Raw genomic sequence first — 22,123 nt, forward strand, 5'->3', positions numbered from 1 at the left:
GAGCAGAAGAAACCAGCGTCCATCTACACATGCTCAGGTTGTGGTGCCTGTCAGATGCCTGCTGGAGGAAACCAGGGATTCTGCACAGAATTCTTCAGGGATTCTTACTAACAAGCAGGAGACAGACGGGCCCTGGGACCCAGGCCAGCACTCTGCAAACTGTTCTACAGACCTGGGGATCCCACGGGAGAGGGCAGTGCTCAGGACTGCAGCCCAGGGCCTCTGTGCACAGAGGGGAAACTGAGGCTTAAAGAGGAGGAGCTGTTGGCTAAAGGTCACAGAGCTGGCCCGGGAGCCCAGACTCCCCCTCCCAGGTCTGCCCCCATGACCTGCAGCAAGTGCACACACACTCAAGCACAAGCACACACATGCGCACACGCACACGTGTACAAGCACACACATGCACATACGCACACACGCATGCACAAGCGCACACATGCACACACGTACACGCACACACATGCACACACGCACGCACAAGCACACACATGCACACACACACACACCATACAGCCTTGTTCCCGCCAGCCGACGGCCGCCACCCCCTGGCGTACCGCGTTTGTTTCCTCCTGCAGGCTTCACCCGCCCATCAGTGCCTCTTCAATGCGGGAAGATGCCAATCTCTGCCTTGAGAGGGCTTGGAGCATTTCATTTCCCTTTGCCTCCTCCTTCTGACCCACCAGCTGCTCGCCTTTACTGGTGCACGCAAGAACCCTGGGCACAGCAGCAGCTCCAGGTGCAGCAGTGCAGGGGGTGAATTCAGACAGGCCCCTCCCTCCCTCCAGCCACTGGGTCAAGCCCCAGGGAGCAGAGGTCCCTGCCTGGGGCCACAGAGGGGAAGGACAACAGAAGGAACTGAATGGAAACCCAAGGCTCCACCCCCGCCCCCACCTCAGTACCCCTGGCCCTTCGGGCGAGCAGCATACCCCGGTATTTATAATGGATTTTCCACGTCCTTTGATGTCTTGCAAAACATAATAACACGCAGTCATTTTTCAAAAGCAAGTAGGCCGAAGTTCGCTGAGAGGGGTCTGCCACCAATTTACTCAAAAGTAAGCCTTTCTTTTCCCCAACTCGCCCTCTCAAGGGGCGCCGGTGCAGAAGCACAAGGGGCAAGGTGGGCCAGGACCTGTAGACAGGAGAGCTGCTCTGGCCAGGAGCTGGCTCCAGGGCTCAACCCAGCAGCCACGACAAACTCTGCATTTAACCACGGATGAAAATGAGCACCTTCGGGATGCTCCTGAATCCCCAGGATTCCCCAGGGAGGGTGCTGCCTCCAGAGCCTCCAACCCCGTGGGGAAGGGCAGGGGAAGCACTGTGCCCTGCGGGTCCTGCCCCTGCCCACTACCTGGAAGTGGGCCCAGCTGGGAACTAGGGAGCGTCAGGCAGAGCCACCCCGCTCAAGCCCTCCGCTTCCCACTGTGAGCTCCCTGAGCCCTGGTGGGAGGCTCAACATCCGCGTGGATAAACGGTGGTGAAGGCAGCAGTGAGAGCCGGAGAGAGGACACTCGCTTTTACTTTAGTGAGCACCAGCTAATAGCAAAAGAGAGGAGGATACTGCAACTGTTCAGTAATTGATTAACCGGTGTGAAGCAAACTGGTGAAGTGACTTAGGTCATTCGTTTAAAACAGCAAAGACACGCTGCTGTATTAACTTTTGAGTTTGTCGGTTTGTAGGGGAAGGAGAACCATGAAAAGCTCTAACCTCACTAAGCTCCAGGCGCTGGGCAGCCGTGACCACAGAGCTGGTGCGCACAGGCTGGCACTGTGGGGCGGTACCTCTGCCTGCCCTGCCCACATACTGCCATCCCACAGTGTACAGATGGGGAAACTGAGGCACAGTACAGGGACATGGTTTCCCCCTTCATGGAGCCAGGACCCATTGCTTTCTCCACCTGGAAAGGTAGGCAGCAGGAAAACACCACACACCTCTGCTTTGAGATAAAGAGATAAAGCTGCTGGCTGCTGGCACTGCCAGGAAAGGCAGCCCCAGCACTCCAGACCCCTCCACAACGTGCTGGGCAGCTCCCCATGGAGGGCTTCCGAGTAGAGTCCCTTCTGAGCATTTGGGTTGGGTGGGCTGGCAGAGGGGACAGGTCAGAAGGTGAGGCCGGGCCCAGCCACGTCTTCCATCCATCTTGGAGGCAGAAAGAGGCCACTTCCAGAGCTCCTGGGGTCTGAGGCCATGTGAGAGACGCTGGCCATAGAGCAGCAGATGCCGGGCCTCTCCCTGTCTGCATGCAGGGATGCCGGAGTGCAGAGCCAGGACCAGCTCTGCACAAATAAGTAACAGTCTAGGTATCAGACCTGCCCTATAAGGAAGTGGCCACCCCATGTGGGAGTTCCCTGTCCCTGGAAGGGTCCAAACAGAAACCACGGGATCCCATCTCAGAGGAGCTATGTGCAAACATTTGCTCTACGTGAAATATATTTGTTACAGTATCCAACCTTAAAATGGAAGGAACGGCCGGCACATCATGACAGGGAGCACCTTGAGGGCGTTGTGCTCAGTGGAATAAGCTGGTCACAAAAGGACAAATCCTGTAGGAGTTTATCGTACGAGGTCCCTAGAGTCAATCTCATAGAGGCAGAGAGAAGGGCGGGTGCCAGGGGCTGCGGGAAGGGGAGCGGTTCGGGTTTAAAGGGGACAGGGCTTCAGTCTGAGAAGAGGAAAGGCTCCATGGGTGGAGGGTAGTGAGGGCTGCGCGGCAATGTGAATGTGCTTAGTGACACCAAACCGTGCAAGTAAAATGGTTAAAATGCTAAGTTTTATGTCATCTTATCAATTAAATTTTTAAGAATGCATCCATATCACCCACCCGTGCTGTGAATAAGAGACGCTGTCCCTGCTTTCAAGACTTATGGTCTGATGGGAGAGGCAGCCTGGAAAGTGGCAATTAGGATGCCCAGAAGGGAGAGAGAGCAGCAAGGAGTGAGGGTGTCCTGGGAGGGCACAGAAGAGGAACCAAGAGCAGGGCAGGCTCCCAGGAAGAAGTGAGTGCCAGTCCCAGGTCGGAGTAAGGGGCCACTCTGGCAAAAACCACATCAAAAAGCCCAGAGGAGACAAAAGCTGCACATTTGGGGAACTGAAAGCAAACCTGGAGGGCCAGTGTCACAGGCAGAACGGGCAGAGGAGGAGGAGGCTCGTCCCAGACCAACCACGCCTTGGAAAGGAGGTGCCCTTGGCCCCAGGGGGCTGGGAACCAGGCAGGTCCACGCTGCCTTCCCACCTAACATAGGAAGAAAACAAACCCCAGCTCCCGAGGGGCCAGGCCCTGGGCACTCAATTCCCCAGCATCACTTGACTCAGTCCTTAAGATCCCCCCAAAAACGCCCATAACAGTAGGTATATTATACCCATTTTACAGATGAGGAAACTGCAGCTTGACAGAAGTGAGCTCCGCCTCGATGCAGGAACTGTTTTATGACAGGGCGGTGGAATTTTAAAACATAAGAACATGCGATCAGGCGTGCACTGTGCCACCCACGCTGACCGAGATGCGTCGACTTCTCACAGCACAGATTCCTCTGCTGACTCTAAACCCAGGAGCTTCTGAGCCCTCAGCCCTAAACTAGAGCAGCCACTCTGAGCTGAGTGTCTCCTCTGCATCCAGCACGATTTCAGACTTGACGGGGGTGCAGAGAAAATGTGAGGCGTCACCTCCGCCCCTCAAAAACTGACATTTTAAATGAGAGGTGCAGAGTCTCCCGTGTGGGAAAAATTGGAACAATCGTAGGACTGTGGTTTAAAATGGCCCCTGGTCCATGGTTCCCCATCTCAGGGCTCATAGGAGAACAAGGCTCACAGAACACTGGAAGCTAGGACAGGTATGGGTGTGTGTCGCCTACAAAGTGATTCCAAACGCAGTGAGGCAGAGAGACAGAGCCAGCCCGCCAGGATGAACACAGGGAAGGAGGTGCTTCATCTCCTCTCTCGCTTCCCAAAATAGAAAAAATGCTTTTCCCCACCAGAAGACGGGGTCTGCCTCCTATGCACGGACGCTGCCTTCTCTTCCCACTCATCAGTCCTCAAAACCCACCAGGAGTGGGGACAGTTGAGCTGGAGGTGAGCCCTGCATTCAGAAGGCAGCATTCTGTGCTGGACCAGGGCCCTGTTAACACTGGGTATAGAGCAGGGGTTTTGTCTGACACTTCATCCATTCAGTGGGTCGGGAAACGGGGCTCCCGGAAAGAGACAAACCAGAAATGTGTTTCCCAGGAGCTGTGCACGCCAGGCCACCCCTGCGAAGTCTGAGGAAGGGGTTAGACTGTCAGCCCGGGGCCCGGCCGCTTGGGCTGAGGGCCACCACACATCCCGAGTGTGGGTGAAACCTGAGTGGGTGGACCCTTTCTCACCTGAAGATGAGGAAGAGGAAACACAGCAACCGGGGCCTTGGAAAAATGCGGCAGGAAGAATCAAACACAACCACATCTCAAAGGCTGGCAGGGAGGGTGCCCCATGAAAATGATTTCTCCAGCCGCCTGCCCGAAGGGTATTTTTAGCAACTGTCGCGTGCCCACCATGGGCAAGTCAGGCTGATTAGAAAGACAGCAGGAACTGGGGAATGGAATGACGGCAATGAAATAAAACCACGCGTGGATCAAAACTGCCTGGGAACAGAAACATACAGAACTGATGCTGAAGAAGACAAAATACGTGACTCGGAGAATGAAGTGGGGAAGGAGGGAGCCCGGGCGTGGCGGGAAGGGGCGGGGAGCCGGGCAGCAGGTGCTCCCCAGAGGAAAGAGAGGCAGGATGGGGAGCAGGTGAGGAGGAGGAGGAAGCGCTGAACTTTCCTGAGCTGCGGAGGCAGGCGGGGTGGGGGGCGGTTTGGGGACAAGCCAACAAGTTCCCAGTAACTTGAAGAAGCGCACTTCAGAGGACAAGGCCTCACGCAGGTCCAGCTGACTTTGTGAGCCTGGTGATGCAGCAGCACCCTGGCCTCCATGCCCGGAAGGAACATGTTGGTGCCAGGCCACCTTTCCCGTTCCTGAAGGTCGCAGAAGGGCCTTCTCAAATCAATGGGCAGACAATGCTATCCTCAGAAACAACTTTGAAAGGCTGACTTCAACATGAGCCCCACACCCTGAGGGATGAATCGAAGCTAAGAATTCAAGACTAGGGAAGTTACTGGGACCCCAGACTCAAGAATCAGGCTGTCGCTGGTGCAGGGTAGGGGCCAGGAGGATGGGGTGTGGTGGGGAGTTCTGCCCCCAGGGCTTCCCCGCCCTGCTTTTCTGCCCCCAGGGCTTCCCCGCCCTGCTTTTCTGCCCCCAGGGCTTCCCCGCCCTGCTTTTCTGCCCCCAGGGCTTCCCCGCCCTGCTTTTCTGCCCCCAGGGCTTCCCCGCCCTGCTGTTCTTGGGCTTGGTTCCTTCCTTGGTTCTACAAAATGTGCTTTGGACCAATCAGTGAAACGATACTAAATTGTCCATTTTGTAGGTTACAATTCTATAGGGTTCAACCTAATACTTGGCTTTGCGGTTCAGAGAGACTCTCTTTCCGCGTCTGATTCCTCAGCATTGTACCTGGCACCAGAGCCTTCCACATGCCAAGCTGTTGCAGGCTGGGCCCCCATCCAGGAGCAATTACTGAACGAAACATTTCTTTTTCCCCTTAAAAAGAAAAAGACTCATGCGAAGCCACACTATGCCACTGTTACTGCCAAGGTGCTTGAGCGACGATTTTCCACCTGCTTGTGGCTGTAACTTACATTTAATGACATGAGTCAGGGGCTTGTTTCTGCACCAGAAGACCAATAAGCCTCCCGGTGACAGGGTCTGTCACCCCATTTGTCAAACTCTATGTCATGTGATCTCATGATATTCCCAATGATGCCTTAGAGTCGCCATATGCAGAAGGGCCTCCATAGTATGCAGTTGAGTATGAAACACATGGAGAGAGTAAAAGGCTGTGCTAATGTCTGCCGGAGTCAGCGATTCCTAAGTGGAGGGTCTGTGCCATTTTGCTTTTCTTTCTTCCTTACAATTTTCTGCAGATTCTTCATTTTCTACAGGGCGTATCTCACTCCATTCAGCTTTCTGTTACAAAATACCATAGACTGGGTGGCTTATAAACAACAGGAATCTATTTCTCTCAGTTCTGGAGGCTGGAAGTCCAAGATTAAGGTGCCTGAAGATTTGGTGTCTGGTGAAGCCACCTCCTCATGGACAGCCATCTTTTTGCTGTGCGGCACGTGGCGGAGGGGGTGAGGGGTCTCTCCCCGGCCTCTTTCATAAGGGAACTAATCCCATTCATGACCTAATCACCTCCCCTCCTCCTAGCATCATCAGCCTGGGGACGAGGATTCACCTCCCCTCCTCCTAGCATCATCAGCCTGGGGACTAGGATTTCAACATCTGAGCTTGGGGGACAGAAACAGCCTGTAGCGAAGCATGTGCATTTTTATCATGGAAAATGTGTTTTTCAAATTTGAATCAGCATTTTGTCTAGATTATGGCATAGACACCGGGGGTCCCCACCTGGTCCCCAGCACTGACAGCTGCACCATCGTCAGCTCCTGGGAGTGAGGGCTGACAGCTTGCAGCCACTCCATTCCCCAGATAGCTGAGTCTGACCACAGGGAGCTGCTGCTCCTGGGAGGCCGTCCTCCCGCCAGTGAAGGCCTCGCCAGTGACTGACCACTTGGAGGCACAGGTGTACCCTGGCCTCAGGGTGGGACACCCCAGGGTGCAGCTCCCACTCTGGAGCACCTGTGGGGGACCAGACCACGGTGCAACTCGAGCTGAGGTCACCTCCTTGTTCAGCCCCTGCACCCACCCGGTCCTGCTCCCCACCCTCTGTCCTGAGGAAACTCCAATAAATCATGTGATGTGATGAGAATTATGTCACTGCCACAGGACTGCTGTGAGAATCGTGAAGTAAAGGGGCTGGCACCTGGTACACTGAGGGGCTCACCAAATTCCAGTGTCCTTCACTGTGGGGCTCCAGCCAGTCAGACATCCGATAGGCAGCGTCTTGGCATTCCAGAAGGGTGGCTGTGAACGTGGGGTTCAGAGCCTGCACACTGGCAGAGGCGTCTGCACCCCAGACCGAACCAGGTGCCGGGGCAGAGCACAAGCAGGCTGCCCTCCCTCCAAGACTCCAATTCCCCTTTCCCTGTCAGTGGGAACCCGGGTCCCAGGCTCTCTGCGGAGCACCATGCTCATCGGTTACAAAATACCTTAGTCGGCGCCCTGTTCCTGTCAGGCCCAGGCTCTGGGGAGAGCAGGGGTGGGAGAGGGCACTGGGTGCTGGCCAGGGCAGTGCACACAGTTGTCTGTCCTGGCCGTAGGGCAGTGACCCTGTCCCCACCACAGGCAGCCCTGGCAGGCAGGCCACCAGGAGACCCCAGGCCCTGTGCCTGACGTCTGCTCTGGAAGTCGGTCTGCATTTAGTTTTGGGTTTAACAAACATTTTTAACCCCATCATTTTCAACGAGTGTAAGATTCACAAAAGAGTTAGAAGTTCTATTAAAAAGAGGCTCAAAATTACTACAGAAACTAAAGGACAGGGTTTTAAAAATAGCAACTGGTGAGAAAAATGACAAATGCCACACATTTGATGGGGTGAGTCATCTCCCGGCGGCGCCATCCTCAGCCACGCCCGAGTGAAGGGCTGCGCCTGACGCTGTCCTCAGAGACCAGCTGGACAGGGACGCGGGGACGCGCTTCTCTATGTGTGGGGAGAGGCGGGCGTGGGCAGCTGGCGCTGGCTCCCCGACGGCAAACCAAGGAACTTAAAGGCCAGGCAGGGACAAGGGGCTGCTGAGGAAACTTCCGGGGCTTCTCAGGTCCAGGCTGACCAGGTTTACACACCAGAAAGTGAGGGCCCCGGGCAGGGCAGGGATCCTCAGCCAGGGCGAGGTGGGCAGGGCAGGGCTGCCTCATGTGGACATTCATTCATTCCTACCTGAGCCCACCACACATTCATTCATTCATTTTTGCCTGCACCCATCACATCCATTCCTTCCCATCCGCGCCCACCGCATTCATCCCTTCCCCCCGAGCCTGCCACACATTCATTCGTTCATTCCCACCGGCGCCCACCATTCATTCATTCCCACCCGCGCCCACCACACATTCATTCACTCCCACCCATGCCCATCACATATTCATTCATTCATTCCCACTGGTGCCCACCATTCACTCCCAGCTGCGCCCGCCACACATTCATTCATCCTACCCACCCTCACCACTGCCACAGACCCCAGGACTCCGGGGAAGGGCACGCCCTCGGAGAATGCGGGCATGGAGTTCCCAGGAGCTCCTCACTCTCTGTGGAGAGAAGAGCTCTGCCTCACAGTCCAAAGGGCCTGACCCATCTCCTGCTCAGTGGAGGCACCTCAGAAACTTCTGGAAGATTCCTGCCCTAGAAAGCAAATCCTTTTTTGCCTCTCTGAGGCTTCAGGAAATTCTGCTGCCCTGACCCTTCAAGACCTTTCTCTGAACCAAGGAAGGGTTCTGACCTGGGGAGCCTGCACCATCCTTCCCCCTGCGTCCCAGCACCCCCAGGGCCCAGCATGAGCACGGCAGCAACAGACGCAGCTTCAGCGAGGACCCTCCAGAGGGTGGGAGAGAGCATCTGGGAAATCAGCCCCGGAGGAGCGTCCAGAATAGCACAGAGAGGCACCTGGTGGGACTCCACGGGGCACACGATGCCCAACAGCTTGGCCTGGCCCATCCAGGGCCATCCCACCTGGCCTGGGCTGACCCTCGATCCCAGTCCAGGAGCTGCCTTAACAAAGACGCACAAACTGGGAACTCAAACAACAGGAATGTTTTCTCTCCCAGTTCTGGAGGCCGAAGTCCCAGATCAAGGCGTCAGCCTGACGGTGCTGCCTCTGGGGGCTCCGCGGGGGGCTCCTTCCTGCCTCTTCCGGCTGTACCCTTCCAGCTTCTGTCACTGTCTCCACATGGCCTCTGCCCCTGTGTGCGTCTCCCCCCGTTTCTGATAAGGAACATGTCCCTGGATTTCAGGCCCATCCGCGACGGCCTTACCTCAAGATCCTTCACTTTACAGTAGCTGCAGAGATGGCTTTTCCAACTAAGGTCTCATCCGCAGGATCTGGGGCTGGGGATGTGCTCATATCATTGAGGGCCACCATTCAACCCCTTCCAAGCCCCTAGGTCTCCTCGGGCGGCCGAGCTTCCCCAGCACCCGCCACCTGGAGCGTCCTCCCAGGAATGTCAGTCTCTCCCCTGAGGGGCTCCCCCATCCCACCTGCATAAGGTCCACCCAGTCCCACTTAGGGCCAGGGATTGAACTTTGTCCAGGAGTGGCCTCCCACTATGGTGGGGCAGGATGTGTCCCCGCCCCAGCCCAAGTTGTGCCAAGGCCTCACCTCTCCATGACAAACGCCCAGCAAAGAGGCAGTGAGTGTGGCATGGGGTGCGCCTGTGTGCCACTCAGCTCTGCTCCTGCCCAACTGTGCAACCTTAAGCAAGTGCCTGCACCTCTCTGAGCCTCAGTCTGTCCCTCTGTGGAATGGCATGACCAGAGCAGTCCACCCACCTCCGAGGTGTCAGCCTGTCTGTGAGAGTCAAACAAGGCCAGAGTGCCTGGCAGCCGGGAACCTCACTCAGTCCACAGCTGTTGTGATTAACCCGTGCTGCATCCAGGGCACAGGCCTCCCAGGGCAGTGGGGAAACCCACAGCCCATACACAATCAGCCCCATGCCCTGGCAACAGAGCAGGTCACAGGGAGGGGGAGGGGCTGGGCAGGCCGCCCCAGGACCCCCACGTCTTTGCTGAGCCTGGAGGAGGAGGAAGAGGGCATTTCCTGTGGGAGCGTGGGGGAGGGGGAGGGGGAGGGGGGAGAAGCCTCCAGTCAGAGAAAGGTCACCTGGCTGAGCATCCTGGGACGATGTGCCCTGGGCCTCCTCCGGCTTGTGGGGAGTTTCAGCCTTCACCCTCAGGCAGTGGAGAGCCAAGACAGCCGTTGGGCTTCCAGCTGCTGGAGGGGTGCGGAGGAACCGCCGTGCACATGTCCCAGCAGGAGACCACCCGGCCTGAAGGAGGGGCTGCCAGGCCTGGCTATGTCATTTGGAGAAACCAGGCCTGGAATGCTCCAGCCCCCTCCGGCAGGCAGGGGTGAGTGAAGACCGTACCTGTCCCGCCTGCCTGCACTGGGTGGCTTTTATCTGGAGAAAGCCTTGGCCCCATGCAGACACACTCAGTATCCCCCGCCCCCACACTGGTGTCCTTCCCTTAACACGGACCTGGAACCCGCAGAGGGTCCAGCCAGCTCTGGAACTAAACTAATATGGAGAAACCCCCCAACCCAAAGGACAGAGACCAAATAAACCTTCAGAGGAGGGTAGAAGAAGGAGGCAATGGCGCTTCTGTGGGGCAGCCTGGAAAGTAATCCTCTCTCCCAGGCACATGGCATCCTGACCGTGGGACAAGAAGGAGGTGCCTGGAGAAGAGCACAGAGCACGTGAGAGCCCCGGAAACCGACCCCCGCAGAGCACGCGGGAGTCCCCGAAACCCGCGCAGAGCACGCAGTAGTCCCGGAAACCGACCCGCGCAGAGCACGCCAGAGCCCCGGAAACCGATCCCCGCAGAGCACGCCGGAGCCCCGATCCCCGCAGAGCACGCCGGAGCCCCGGAAACCCGCGCAGAGCACGCCGGAGCCCCGGAAACCCGCGCAGAGCACGCCGGAGCCCTGGAAACCGACCTGCGCGGAGCATGCGGGAGCCACCGCTTCATTCCACGCACCACCCACTTGCTGGGCGTTTTCAGAGTTCTAAAAACCCAAGAAGGAAAAAGATTGGAAGAGGAGGTGAAGATGTCCCAGAAAGTGCAATAAAAAGGTACCGAGATAAAGCGCAGAGTCAGAGGCAAGACCGAAGCGCTACCGTTAGGCCCGGACGCCAGGAAGAGTAGTTGTAGAAAGTTCCAGAGAGTGGGAAAAAATGGAAGGGAAATGGAAGGTGCCCAAGCAAGATTTACGAGAACACTTCCCAAAGCTCAGGCCAAGCAAGTCCATCTGGACGCCTTGGGAGTCCCTCGCCCTGGGCAGGGGGCCCACATTGAGCCTTCTCCTGGTGCTGTTTTCATAAACGAGGCTCGGCAGCTTCCCGGCCGGCAAAGCAAAGTCCGCGTACCACAAAGGACGGGAGCACAACGGCATAGATTTTCTCTCCCTTATGACTTGATTTTCTCTCTCTCGCTCTTTTGTGTGTGTGTGTGTGTGTGTGTGTGTGTGTGTGTGTGTGTGTGTGTGAGACGAGGTTTCACTCTGTCATCCAGGCTGGAGTGCGGTGGTGCAATCTTGGCTCACTGCAGCCTCCGTCTCCCAGGCTCAAATGATCCTCCCACCTCAGCCTCCTCACTAGCTGGGACTGCAGGCACATGGCACCACAACCAGCTAATTTTTGTATTTTTAGTAGAGATGGCGTTTCACCATGTTGCCCAGACTGTTCTCAAACTCCTGAGCTCAAGCCATCCACCCGCCTCGGCCTCCCAAAGTGCTGGGATTACAGGCGTGAGCCACTGTGCCTGGCCTTTATGATTTTCTTAACATTTTCTCTTCTCCAGCTGACTTTATTATAAGAACACAGAATATAATACATGTAACAGACAAAATACATGTTCACCAACTGTGCATGTTAACGGTGAGGCTTCCGGTCTGCTGGAGGCTATTAGTGGTTATGTCTGAAGGGAGTCCAAAGTTACATGCAGACTTTTTACTGCGTGGAAGGTGGCCCCCCCAACACATACACAGCTGGACACACACACACACACACACCTGGTTTTGTTTCACTGGAGAACCTGACATACATAGAAAATAAGCAAATGAGAGATGGGCAATTCGCTCCAAGGAAAACAAGATCAGGAAAGAAAGGGACTGAGCGTCGTACAGTGGAACAGCTGAGTCTTCTCTGAGCCAGGCAGGTCTAAGCAGCCCATGCTCCTTGGGGGGCCCTTGGCCAGCCTCCTCGTCCCCACGGACGGCTTTGTCCCCGGGGGAGCCACGTGTGGGTGACTCAGGAACAGCAGCTGAGTCACCGTCACGGTCCCAGGCCGCCCCCTCTCTGCCCCTCTCTGCTGTTTCCAGGGCCTCTTCCCTCCCCTTCCTCCATATGACGTTCCCAGCGTTGGCCGCCCTGGCGTCTGCCCCAGGCTAACTGATTTGACCCCATGGCTTTGAGACTCCCGGCCCCTCCCTGGTCCGCCCTCTTCCCATCTTGTCTCTCTCCTGTGCCTTCTTCCCGTCCGCCCTCCTTCCAGAGCTGAATCTCCCAGGGGTCCTCCACCTGGAGCCCCGTGCCCACAAACCTCAGCTTTCCTGATCCCGCCTGAGCCCCTCCTCCCTCCCAGGCCCTCTCTCTCCTCCACGGCCTGCTCTCCTGGGGCCTGGCCTCCACCTTCTCCCTCCCCTCCCTCCCACTCAACCTCCAAGCCACATCTTGCCAGCCCCTCCCTCCTCCCACCCTATGCCATCAGTCGCAAGCCCCCAGGTGCCCCCTAAGCCACTGCTCTCCTGCTGTCTTCCAGCCTCTTCCCGGAGCACCAGCACCCTGCGGAAGGAGCTGAGATCCTGCTTCCGGCCCCTCCTGCACTCCTCATCCCCCACAGTCCTAGGCTTTGAGTCCAGCCACATCAGCATCTGCTCTAGAACCTTACTGAGCTCCCCGTGACCCGCCAGCCACCACCCCAGGCCTCACACGATAAACTCCGTTTGCTACCAAAGCCTACACCCGACTCTGCAGTTAGCAAAGCTGCATCACCTATGGAAAACATCTTGAAAATACCCCAGATGTTCTTACCACTGACATGGTCACTCACCTTCCCTGGCTCGCCTGTGCCATCCATCCTAGACCAAGGCGAGGCTTCCCATGGGCTTCCCGAGGAGCCCTAGATCCCCCTGGAGTAACTGCACAGCCAGCACTAGCCGGAGCGGTGCTGCTGGTCGGACAGACCTGGCTGGAATCCTGGCTCCACCGCTTTCTGGCTGCCTGTCAAAGTGCAAGTCACGGTGCCTCTCTCTGGACCTATTTCTTCATCTTTAAAGTCAGGGAAAAATTTCACAGCACCTTGAAGTGGTTGTGAAAATTCGATAAAATAATATATACCCCCCGCCTATTGTAGAGGCCAGGATGGGGCCAGTGTTTATATCCCAACCTCACAATTTGGCACTGAACATGGACATCCCAGGCAGCTGGGCCCCGTGTGAGCATCCTGACTCCCCAGGCAGGCTGCAGACTCAGAGCAAACAATGTGCCTTCCTTTGATCTGTTCACCCCTTGGAGCTTCGTACAGCCCGACGCCTGGCAGAACCACTGGAGACTGAGTAAGTGAACAGTTGGGAAGTGTTTGTTCCTCTTTAATTTTCTGGAAGAGTGTTTCTGGAATTGGCATTCTTTCTTCCTTCAATGTTTGCTATGATGCACCACTGCAGCCCTCTGGACCCAGAAGTTGCCTTATGGAAAGGTGTTTAACTAAGAATGCAATATCTCTAATACCAGCATGGCTATTCAGGGTCTCTGTTTCTTCCAAAGTGAGCTTTGGTAGTCTGTGGCTTTCAGGGAATTTGTCCATTTCATCTAAGCTGTCAAATGTACTGGCCTAAGGTTATTGACAGTATTCCGCTGTTATCACGGAAGCACCTGTGGAGTCTGTGGTGGTATCACGTCTCTTGTTCCCAATAGTGAAGCTTTACATCTTCTTTCTTTTTTTCCTGACCACTATAGCTAGAGGTTTATGAATTTTATTGATATTCCAAAGAACCATCTTTGGGTTTCATTCATTTTCTCTGTTGTTTTTCTGTTTTCCATTTCACTGATTTCCACGCTTATCTTTATTATTCTATTTCTTCTAGTTATATTGGGTTCAATTTGCCCTTTCTTCCGGTTTTGTGATGTGGGAGTTGAGTTCATTGGTGTGAGACCTGCCTTCTTTCCTAACACAAGCATTTGAATGCTATACAACTCCCATCAAATACTGCTTCAGCTGCATCCCATAAATGTTGATATATTGTTCAGTTAGAAACACATTCTAATTTTCCCTTTGATTTCGTCTTTGACTCAAGAGTTCTGTGGAAACGTGTTAGCTGGTTTCCAAATACCTGGAGATTTTCCAGATGTCTTTCCGCTGCTGCTATTGATTTGTGAGTTAGTTCCACTGTGGTCAGAGAAGATACTTCAAATGATTCAAGTCCTTTTAAATTATTAAGTCTTGTTTTATGACTCAAAATATGACCTGTCATGGCAAATGTTCTGTGTGTGCTTGAAACGAAGTGTTCTGCTGATGTCAGGGTAGGGTTTCTATAAACGTCACTTAGGTCAAGATGGTGGATGGTGTTCAAGTCTCCTATATCCTTGCCAATTTTATGTCTACTTGTGTCAACTTTTGAAAGATGAGTGTTGAAATCTCCAATTATAATTGTAAACTTCCGTTTTGCTTTGTAGTTGTTTTGACTTGGAAGGTCTGCTAGAAGGTGCATAAACTTTGAGGATGTTATGTCTCTCGATGAACTGACCTCTGTGGCGTCAGGAAGTGACCCTTTCATCCCTGCGGCCACTCTGACTCTGAAATCTACTTAGGGAGTAACATCTCCACTCCGGCTTTCATTTGATGAGTGGTTGCATGTATGTCTTTTTCCATTCTTTCAGGTTTATCCTATTTTGCCTGCATATTTAAAGTTTTTTATACCTATCATATTTTGGTTGTTGCTTTTTCTTTACCTGACAAACTCTGCCTTTAAACTGAAGTGTTTAGAACATTTATATTTAATTATTAACGATTGCATTTAAAACTGTCGTCTTGCCATTTTTCCCCCTTTTTTGGGTTCCTGTTTCCTCTTTTTCCACCACCTTCTGGATTCATTGGGAATGTATTACGGGTCCATTTCATGTCCTTTGCTGGTCTGGTCACGGCGTCCTGCGTTGAAGCCTGGACATTCTCTGCAGGCAGTGAGCTGGGGAGGTGCTGGCTCGCAGAACTGGTTTCCTGTCTCTCAGCAATTGCGCTCCTTGGCTGAACTGCAGTCGATGTCATGAATGCCATGTTTCATATGTTCTCTCTGGAGCTTTGGCTGTTTTTTTATTGTTCCCTGTTATACCATTTTGGCTGGAATTGGAAATCTCTGAAAACTTCTTTAAAATTGAGTCCATTGGAGCCAGCGTCTCTTTGCTTGCAACCAAAGACTGGGAACTGAGCCTTCCCCTGCCGTCCCCATCCTGTCCACCCCGCCACAGCCTGGCATCTCCACCTCTCCTTCAGGTCTCCCTTCAGACACCAGCTTCTTCAGAGCCTCCTGGCCCCAACACCTGCCTTAGATGCCTCACCCATCCCGGCCCCTCCCCACTGTGCCTCCATTGTCTGCCTCCTGCTGGCCTCCCCCACCAGACTCAGGGTTCCTTGAGCATGGGGACTGCTCCATTGCCTCGCACTGTGCCTGGCACATAGTGAGTGCCCAGCGGGCTTGTGTTCACCAAATAATCAGTGATTTTCACTTCTCCTACCCACGAGATCCCAAGCCTTTCCTGTCTGGAAAGAACAAGGCACATTGGGGAGAGCTTACCTGCTGAACCCTGGCCCCCACCCCACCAGCTGCAGAGGCAGGAGTGCAGAGTGGGTAGGATCCAAGGCCAGGGTCAGTGCCTGGGTTTGAAGCCTGTCCTGAACAGGTCTCAGCCGTGTGGCCTGGGGCGAGGTCCTCGACTCTCTCATCTGATGTTCCTCCATGACTGGTAACAGTGGCCACCGCCCTAGTCCTCTAGAAGACCAACCAGTGCTTGCCTACCGGGGGTTGGCAAGTGCTGGACGGATCCACACTGTCACTGCTGTCCTTCCATCCCCGCCCCATGATGCAGGGCACTGTGCTGGGCACACCAGGGAAGAACACAGACAAAAGTCTCTGCCCCATGGAGACAGCCCACACACAGGAAACTAGGCAAGTGAGTCACACAGCACATCAGGAGGTGGTCATGCTATGGGGGGAGACATCAACATGGAGCCGGGGGCAGGAGCAAGAGGAAGGGGTGCGGCAGGGGCGACACTGAGCCCGGTGGGAGGCGTGGGCCTCCTTTGAGATGGAACTTGGAGCACAAACTCCAAGGAAGTGGCCATTATCAGACTTGCATTTCAGAGCAATTGCCCAGCTGCTCGTGGAGAAGGTGTTGAGGTGGATGGGGTTGGGGGACTGTCCCCATTGAGATGCAGATCAAGGGGTGGTACTGACCACATTGCCAGGACAGAGGCGGCCATCGGGAGGACTGTGAGACTGTGTAGTATATATGTGGCCTTGTCCCTGTTTCCCGGCATACAACTCCTAAAGCCCTTGACTCTCTGGAGTGGTGAGAGTGTCTTCTGTGTGCTCATGAGCTGGCTGGGGGCTGGGGTCTCCTAGACAGCTTCAGGATGGAGCTGGTCACCCAGAAAGACCAGGCATGATTAGAGGATTAGGACTTCCAGCCCCACCCCTTGACCTCTAGGAAGGGGAGATGGGAGGGGCTGAAGGTTGAGTTGATTGCCAATGGCCAATGATGCAATCAATCAGGCTGAGTAATGGAGCCTCCATAAAACCCAAAGGACTGGCTCAGGGAGCTCCTGGAAAGCTGAACACACAGAGGTGCCTGGAGGGGGTGCCCGGGAGAAGCTCCATGCCCCTCCCTGACGCTTCACCCTATGCATCTCTTCGTCTCTATCCTTCACAATGTTCTTTCGAATAAACCAGTAAACATGTATAAAGTGTTTCCCTGAGTTCTGTGTGCTGTTCTAGCAAATTAAACCCAAGGCGGGGGTCGTGGGAACCCTGACTTAGAGCCAACTGGTCAGAAGCACAGGCCACGCCGGGACTTGCCATCAGCCTCTAAAGTGGGGGCCGTCTTGCGGGACCGAGCCCTCACTGTGGGCTCTGAGGCTCACCCCGGGCGGACAGCGTCAGGTTGGAGTTGAATAGAGACCCCCTGCTGCTGTCCACTGCAGGACCGCCTGCTGGTGGGGAGAAACCCACGTTTTGGTGACCAGTCAGCTGTGTTGATTGAGGACAGGAGGAACCGTTTGGTTTGTCCCTGTGTTTTACAAGGGCTGATGTCACTGCACCAATGGACGGGCCTAGAGTGGTGAGGGAAGAGGCCTGGTCGTCTCCCGCTGCCCACGCCCTTCACCCTGCTTCCCTCGCTCCCTGCTTCTCAGCACTCCCCACCTCCATGATGGTTTTGAGGCCCTGGGCCTCAAGTTTGTTTTGCTTCAGCCCAAGGTAAACATGCCTGTTTAATTTATGGAGAAACATCTGCAGAGTCCAGTTTTGTGGCTTGTTCTTTGAAACGATCACTCCGGATACATAAAAAACGAGGTCAGCAACATTGAGTCCCAAAGCAAAGAGCCAGCCTTTCCGGGCTCACCCTGTAGCTTCCTCCCCAGCCCTGTTCATGGCCCTGCCTGGCTGTCTCCTCTGCCTGGAGGCCTCTCACTCACCTTTAGGGTGGGCTGCTGGCAGGCCAGGGTGGCCTGAGGGGCCCTGGGAAATCCTTAGGGAGGATTTAGGGGTGAACACCCAGGATCCCGGGTCCATGAGATTCCTGGAGCCAGGAGAAGGCGGCTTCACCCCTCAATTCAGTCATAGGGACGAGCCAGGCCCAGTCCCGCACATGAGGAGTCCTGGAGGGTCCTAGGCCTGGTAGGGGTGGTCTTGGTTCTACAAGGGGTCCCCTGGAGAGTCCCATGAGTACTTGGGGGAGATCCCCTGGTGGGCAAAGCAGCCCCCAAGGAAAGCACCTCAGCCACACCCCTCCCTGGTCAGCTCGGGTCCTCAGGAAGCAGACGCTAAGTGGACCTGGGGCACGTGACAGGTGACAGTAATGCCCAGAAGAGATGGGGGGTCAAGAGTCACCCGACCGGCCTGAGGATCTGACGGCACCTCCAGCGCCGCAGCGAGCTCCAGGGCCAGGGCCGCCTGCTGCAGGGACCTCGGGGTGAGTGGCAACATCCAGGCCCCAGCCACTCGCGTATCAGCCACTGGGAAGGTGGGGGCCTCTAGGGGGGCTACCCTGCTCACGGCTCTTTCTAGGGAAGACCCCAGAGACGGCCTCCCTGGAGCCACATCAAGAGTGGCCAGAGCCGCATCCCCCATCACCCCTCCGAGGGGCCGGCAGACAGCTCCAGGCCGAGTTCAAAGTGTCCTCAGACTCCAGCAGGAAGTGCTGGGCTGGATGTCGGTGGGGGCCTTTGAGACCCCGATTCTGCAACCTCAGCCCCCGGGGCCCTCCAGGCCCACAGTCCTGCTGACTGAGATGTCGGCGATGGTGGCCACTGCACCTCCGCTCAAGAGTCTGCAGGAAGGTCCGTGCAGGAGATCCAGGGAGAGTGGCCAGGGGCCTCTAGCAATGACCAGCACACAAACATGGTCTCCAGGCATCACCGGGCCACTGGGCCAGGAGCCTGAGCTGTGGGCTGTGTGGTGGGTGGATGCTGGTTTTCTTCACTGGTATGGGAGGGAGAAAATGGGAATCCTGAGAGATCCTACGGAGAAGCTTCCAGCAAGCTGGGCCTGGATCCCAGCCCACCTCTGCTCAGGTGTTCACAGTTGTGGATGCTGAGTATCTGCCAGTCCTAGTCCCTTGGAGGGACCCATGGGCTCCAGGACGCAGCCTCAGGCCCAGGGAGGTGGTGTCATGCACCGACGATGGCAAGGTCTCCTGGAAGCCCCTGGTGCAAAACCTCTTGGCAGTGCTCACGGCCCCCACACTGGAAAGTGGACACAGCACAGTGCTTTGCCATGTCCAGGCCCGTGCAGAGCAGTGGGCAGCCCACGTCACTATCCTGGGCCATCTCTCTGCAGGGGGCAGCCACCATCCGAGTCCCCCCATCCAGGGGTTCCCATGTGGGGACACCTGGCAGCCCAGCTGAGCTCCCGCCCCTAGCAAACATTGCAGGCCTCCTGCCCCAGAGAGCTTTCAATGGCAGCAGCCCCCAAGGGCACCCACTGAGAGACCCCAACCGAGAGCCCCCAGCCACGCCCTCCGGACTCCTGGCCAGTGGGACGGTGAGTGAGGAGACCTGAGATCTGCCTCACGACTCGGTAACAGAGCAGAGCATGCCTGCTCCAGGCCGGGGTCCTCTCCAGACGTGGAGGGAGGGAGGGAGGGAAGGGACCAGGGAGGATAACGAAAAGGACCTGGCGCTATTTGTAGAGACGCACTTCTGCCCCCTGAGAAGATCCTTGGTATTGATGTCCAGCTCCGCGGTGACGGAACCCGGACAGAGAGAGCAGGACCCCAGCATGAGAGTAGCAATGGACGCCACAGCAAAACATCCACGTTTCACAATCACGACTTCCAGGAGCAAACCATGCCTCTCCGGCAGCAAGGTGTGAGGTGACAGGGCACAGTTGAGGAGTCCCGGGGCTGCCGCAATAGGGGTGCCCACACAGCTTCAACAACGGGCATCCACTCCCTCGCAGTCTGGAGTCCCACGTCCCAGATGGAGGTGCGGGCAGGGTCGCGCTGCCTCTGAAGGTTCTGCAGGAGCGCCCTTCCTGCGTCTTCCGCTCCCAGTGGCTCCAGGCGTCCTTGGCTTGTGGCCACATCACCCCACTGTCTGCTCCGTCGTCTCAGCCTCCTCCTCCTCCTCTCTGTGTCTGAGTCTGGATTTCCCTCTTCCTGTGAGGACACCCGTCACTGGGTTCGGGGCCCACCCTACCCCTGTATCTCATCTGAACTAATTCCACCTGCAAAGAGCCTGTTTCCAAATAAGGTCACATTCTGAGGTTCTGGATGGATGTGAATTTGTGGGGAACACCGTCTAACCCTGAACATACGGCGTCGGGAGCAGGCACTGCAGGAACTGAGGTGAATCTGTTTCCATCTCTGTGACTCCTGGACACCCCAAACAGCCTTACAGCCACGGGGAGGCCGCAGTGCCGCCAGCCAGGCTGGAGACCCCTAAGCGGGTGCCCAGACAGGGCCTGTGGCAGGAGGGCAGTGGGCACAGAGGAGGGAGTCCGGGCTGCTCCCTGCTTCTCCTCCCCTTCCTCCTTCTCCACTGGAAAGTTCCAGAGAAGAGTCATTTGGAGGTGAGCAAGGACTGAGTAGGGTTACTGCCCTGGAAAGGAGGCGGCCGAGGAAGGAGAGCCCAGCCTGGCTCTCGGAGGCTTCACAGGGAGTGGGAGTCGAATACCTGGGAGGAACGAGGGGCCTTTCCAGGAAGAAAATGTCTCCGAACCCTCAGAACCCTCCGCGGACCTCATTGCCAAACAAAGAAAAATGTTTTCTCAAGTTCCATCCTCAGCTTCAAGATGACCCTGCGTGGGTGAGCTGTGTTTGTTTGACCCGTCTGGACTCGCGTGAACCTGAAGACATGGGCCCCAGCCAGAGAGGAGGGGCCTGTGGTCACAGCCCGGTCACCAGCCCAGTCTCGGGTTCTTGGCCCCATGACAGGCGCTAAAGCAAGGCAAGGGGGCTGGGGTCGCTGTGGGTGGTGCCACGTGGGAGGACGCGTGTTAGAGGCACACAGCCGGAGTAGGTCCCTCCCTTTGTCACTGGCCAGCGGTGTTCTGCCCCCGGTCAGCTATTTCCCTTCCACAGGCCTCAGTTCCCCTCTGAAAACACCAGCATCACCGGGCAGTGGTAAAAATTAAACACGCTTTTAATCTTGCCAGGCTCTGTCCTGGATACACGGTGACCATCGCCAGCATGAGTCAAAGTCAGGCCATGAACCAGGCATGTGTGGCTTCAGGACGAATGGACTCCACCCACACCCCATTCAGTGGGATGACCCCTTCCTGCTTCATCCTGCTCCCCAGCAGCCACCCTCCTCCCTCGGGGTGCGGGCTCTCCCCAGCCGCACAGCAGCCCGCACAGACCCCTGGCCTGTGTCCAGTCTCCCCATCCCCCCAGGACAGCCAGGCTGTGTAGACAGGGCAGGGGACCAGCATCTTCTGAGGCCCCAGACACGGCTCCTCAGGCCCCACCTTTGGCCCCCACACACCTCCACCCCCCAAGAGGGATCCTCACGGGGCAGCAGCAATGCCCCACGCAGTGTCCTGGAGGGTGGAGCGGGGTGAGCGCCCGTGCAGGCAGGGTGAGGCCGTGCAAGGCAAGCTCCCCATCTCCGGCCCATCAAACATCTGCTGCCCTGGGCCCGCCCAGAGAAAAGTGGGATCAAGGCCTACAGCGGCCCCTGCCTCGAGCTCTGCTGGGGTCCCCAGGGCGGTGAAGCCTCTGCTGGTCCACTACAGCCCTAAAGGCTGCAGCTGAGACACCCGGGCTGCCAGCTCCAGACTTACAGGGCCATCTCCACGCTTTGCATGCCTAAACACCACCCCCCGACCCCTCTTTCTCCCACTCTGGGACCCTCCCAGGGCATTGGACCCCACCCGGCCCCAAGGTCCCCAGGGGCCATAAGACCCCCTCCCACCCCACCCCAGGAGGAACACTCCCCATAGCTCACTGAGGCAACGCCCAGCCTCTAAGCCCAGGAGCTGCCTGTGCTGGAAAATCACCTCCCATTTCCAGATGAGGCCTGGGCCGGGAGAGCGCTCTCTCCCCACACTCTGCACCACCCCCCAGCTTCTTCCCTTGCCTGTCACGTGCCTCAGCCCCCAGGAGCCCTAGTCCCCGCCCACAGCCTGCAGCAAAGCCCCATTCACACCTCCTATGACATGGTCCTGCTGCCCTCCAGGACCCTATCGCCTAGTGCAGGACGGGTGACCAGCAGGCAGGGCAGAGCAGCTAGGAGCAGCTCCTAGGAGCCCCGGAGCCCCGCCCTGGCTGATGCCTCCTGGGCCATGTCTGACACATCCTCAGAAGCCCATTTCTCAGATGCGGTATCCTCAGCCTTTGGGAGGGATTTGGGACACTTGAGCAGGGCCTTGAAGCATGTGTAGGAGTTCTCCTATCCTGACTTTCAGGCCACCTGTGGTCACGGGCTCCCTGTGCTGCCCGCGGTCCCGCCATGCCCACTGCACTAGCCTGGGGTGCCCTCCCTTTCAGCGGTCCTCAAAGGAGTCTCACCACGCTAGGACATTTTAAACCTCAGCCTCAGCCTGCACGGTCCCCTCCCCCTGAGGCACCCCTCACTGTCTTGTCCCCTCTTTTGTGGGTGCTCCCTGACCTGCCTCTTCCCCCACCAGGCTGGCCCCAGGCGCTCCCTCTCCTCCCACAGCCTTGAGAGGTC

General features: G+C 56.5%; 1 long non-coding RNA gene across 1 annotated transcript; it reads right to left on the reverse strand.

Moving 5' to 3' along the window:
• Positions 1-560: 560 nt before the first annotated feature.
• On the reverse strand, positions 561-10,380 carry LOC131381687 (uncharacterized). The gene is made up of 4 exons (XR_009210570.1): positions 10,305-10,380; positions 8,998-9,070; positions 927-1,129; positions 561-714 (listed from the first exon to the last, which is right to left on the reverse strand). It is a non-coding gene; the product is annotated as an uncharacterized LOC131381687 (long non-coding RNA).
• Positions 10,381-22,123: the final 11,743 nt, after the last annotated feature.

This window comes from Hylobates moloch, unplaced genomic scaffold (assembly GCF_009828535.3).
Source record: "Hylobates moloch isolate HMO894 unplaced genomic scaffold, HMol_V3 SCAFFOLD_17, whole genome shotgun sequence".
Classification (NCBI taxonomy): Eukaryota; Metazoa; Chordata; class Mammalia; order Primates; family Hylobatidae; genus Hylobates; species Hylobates moloch.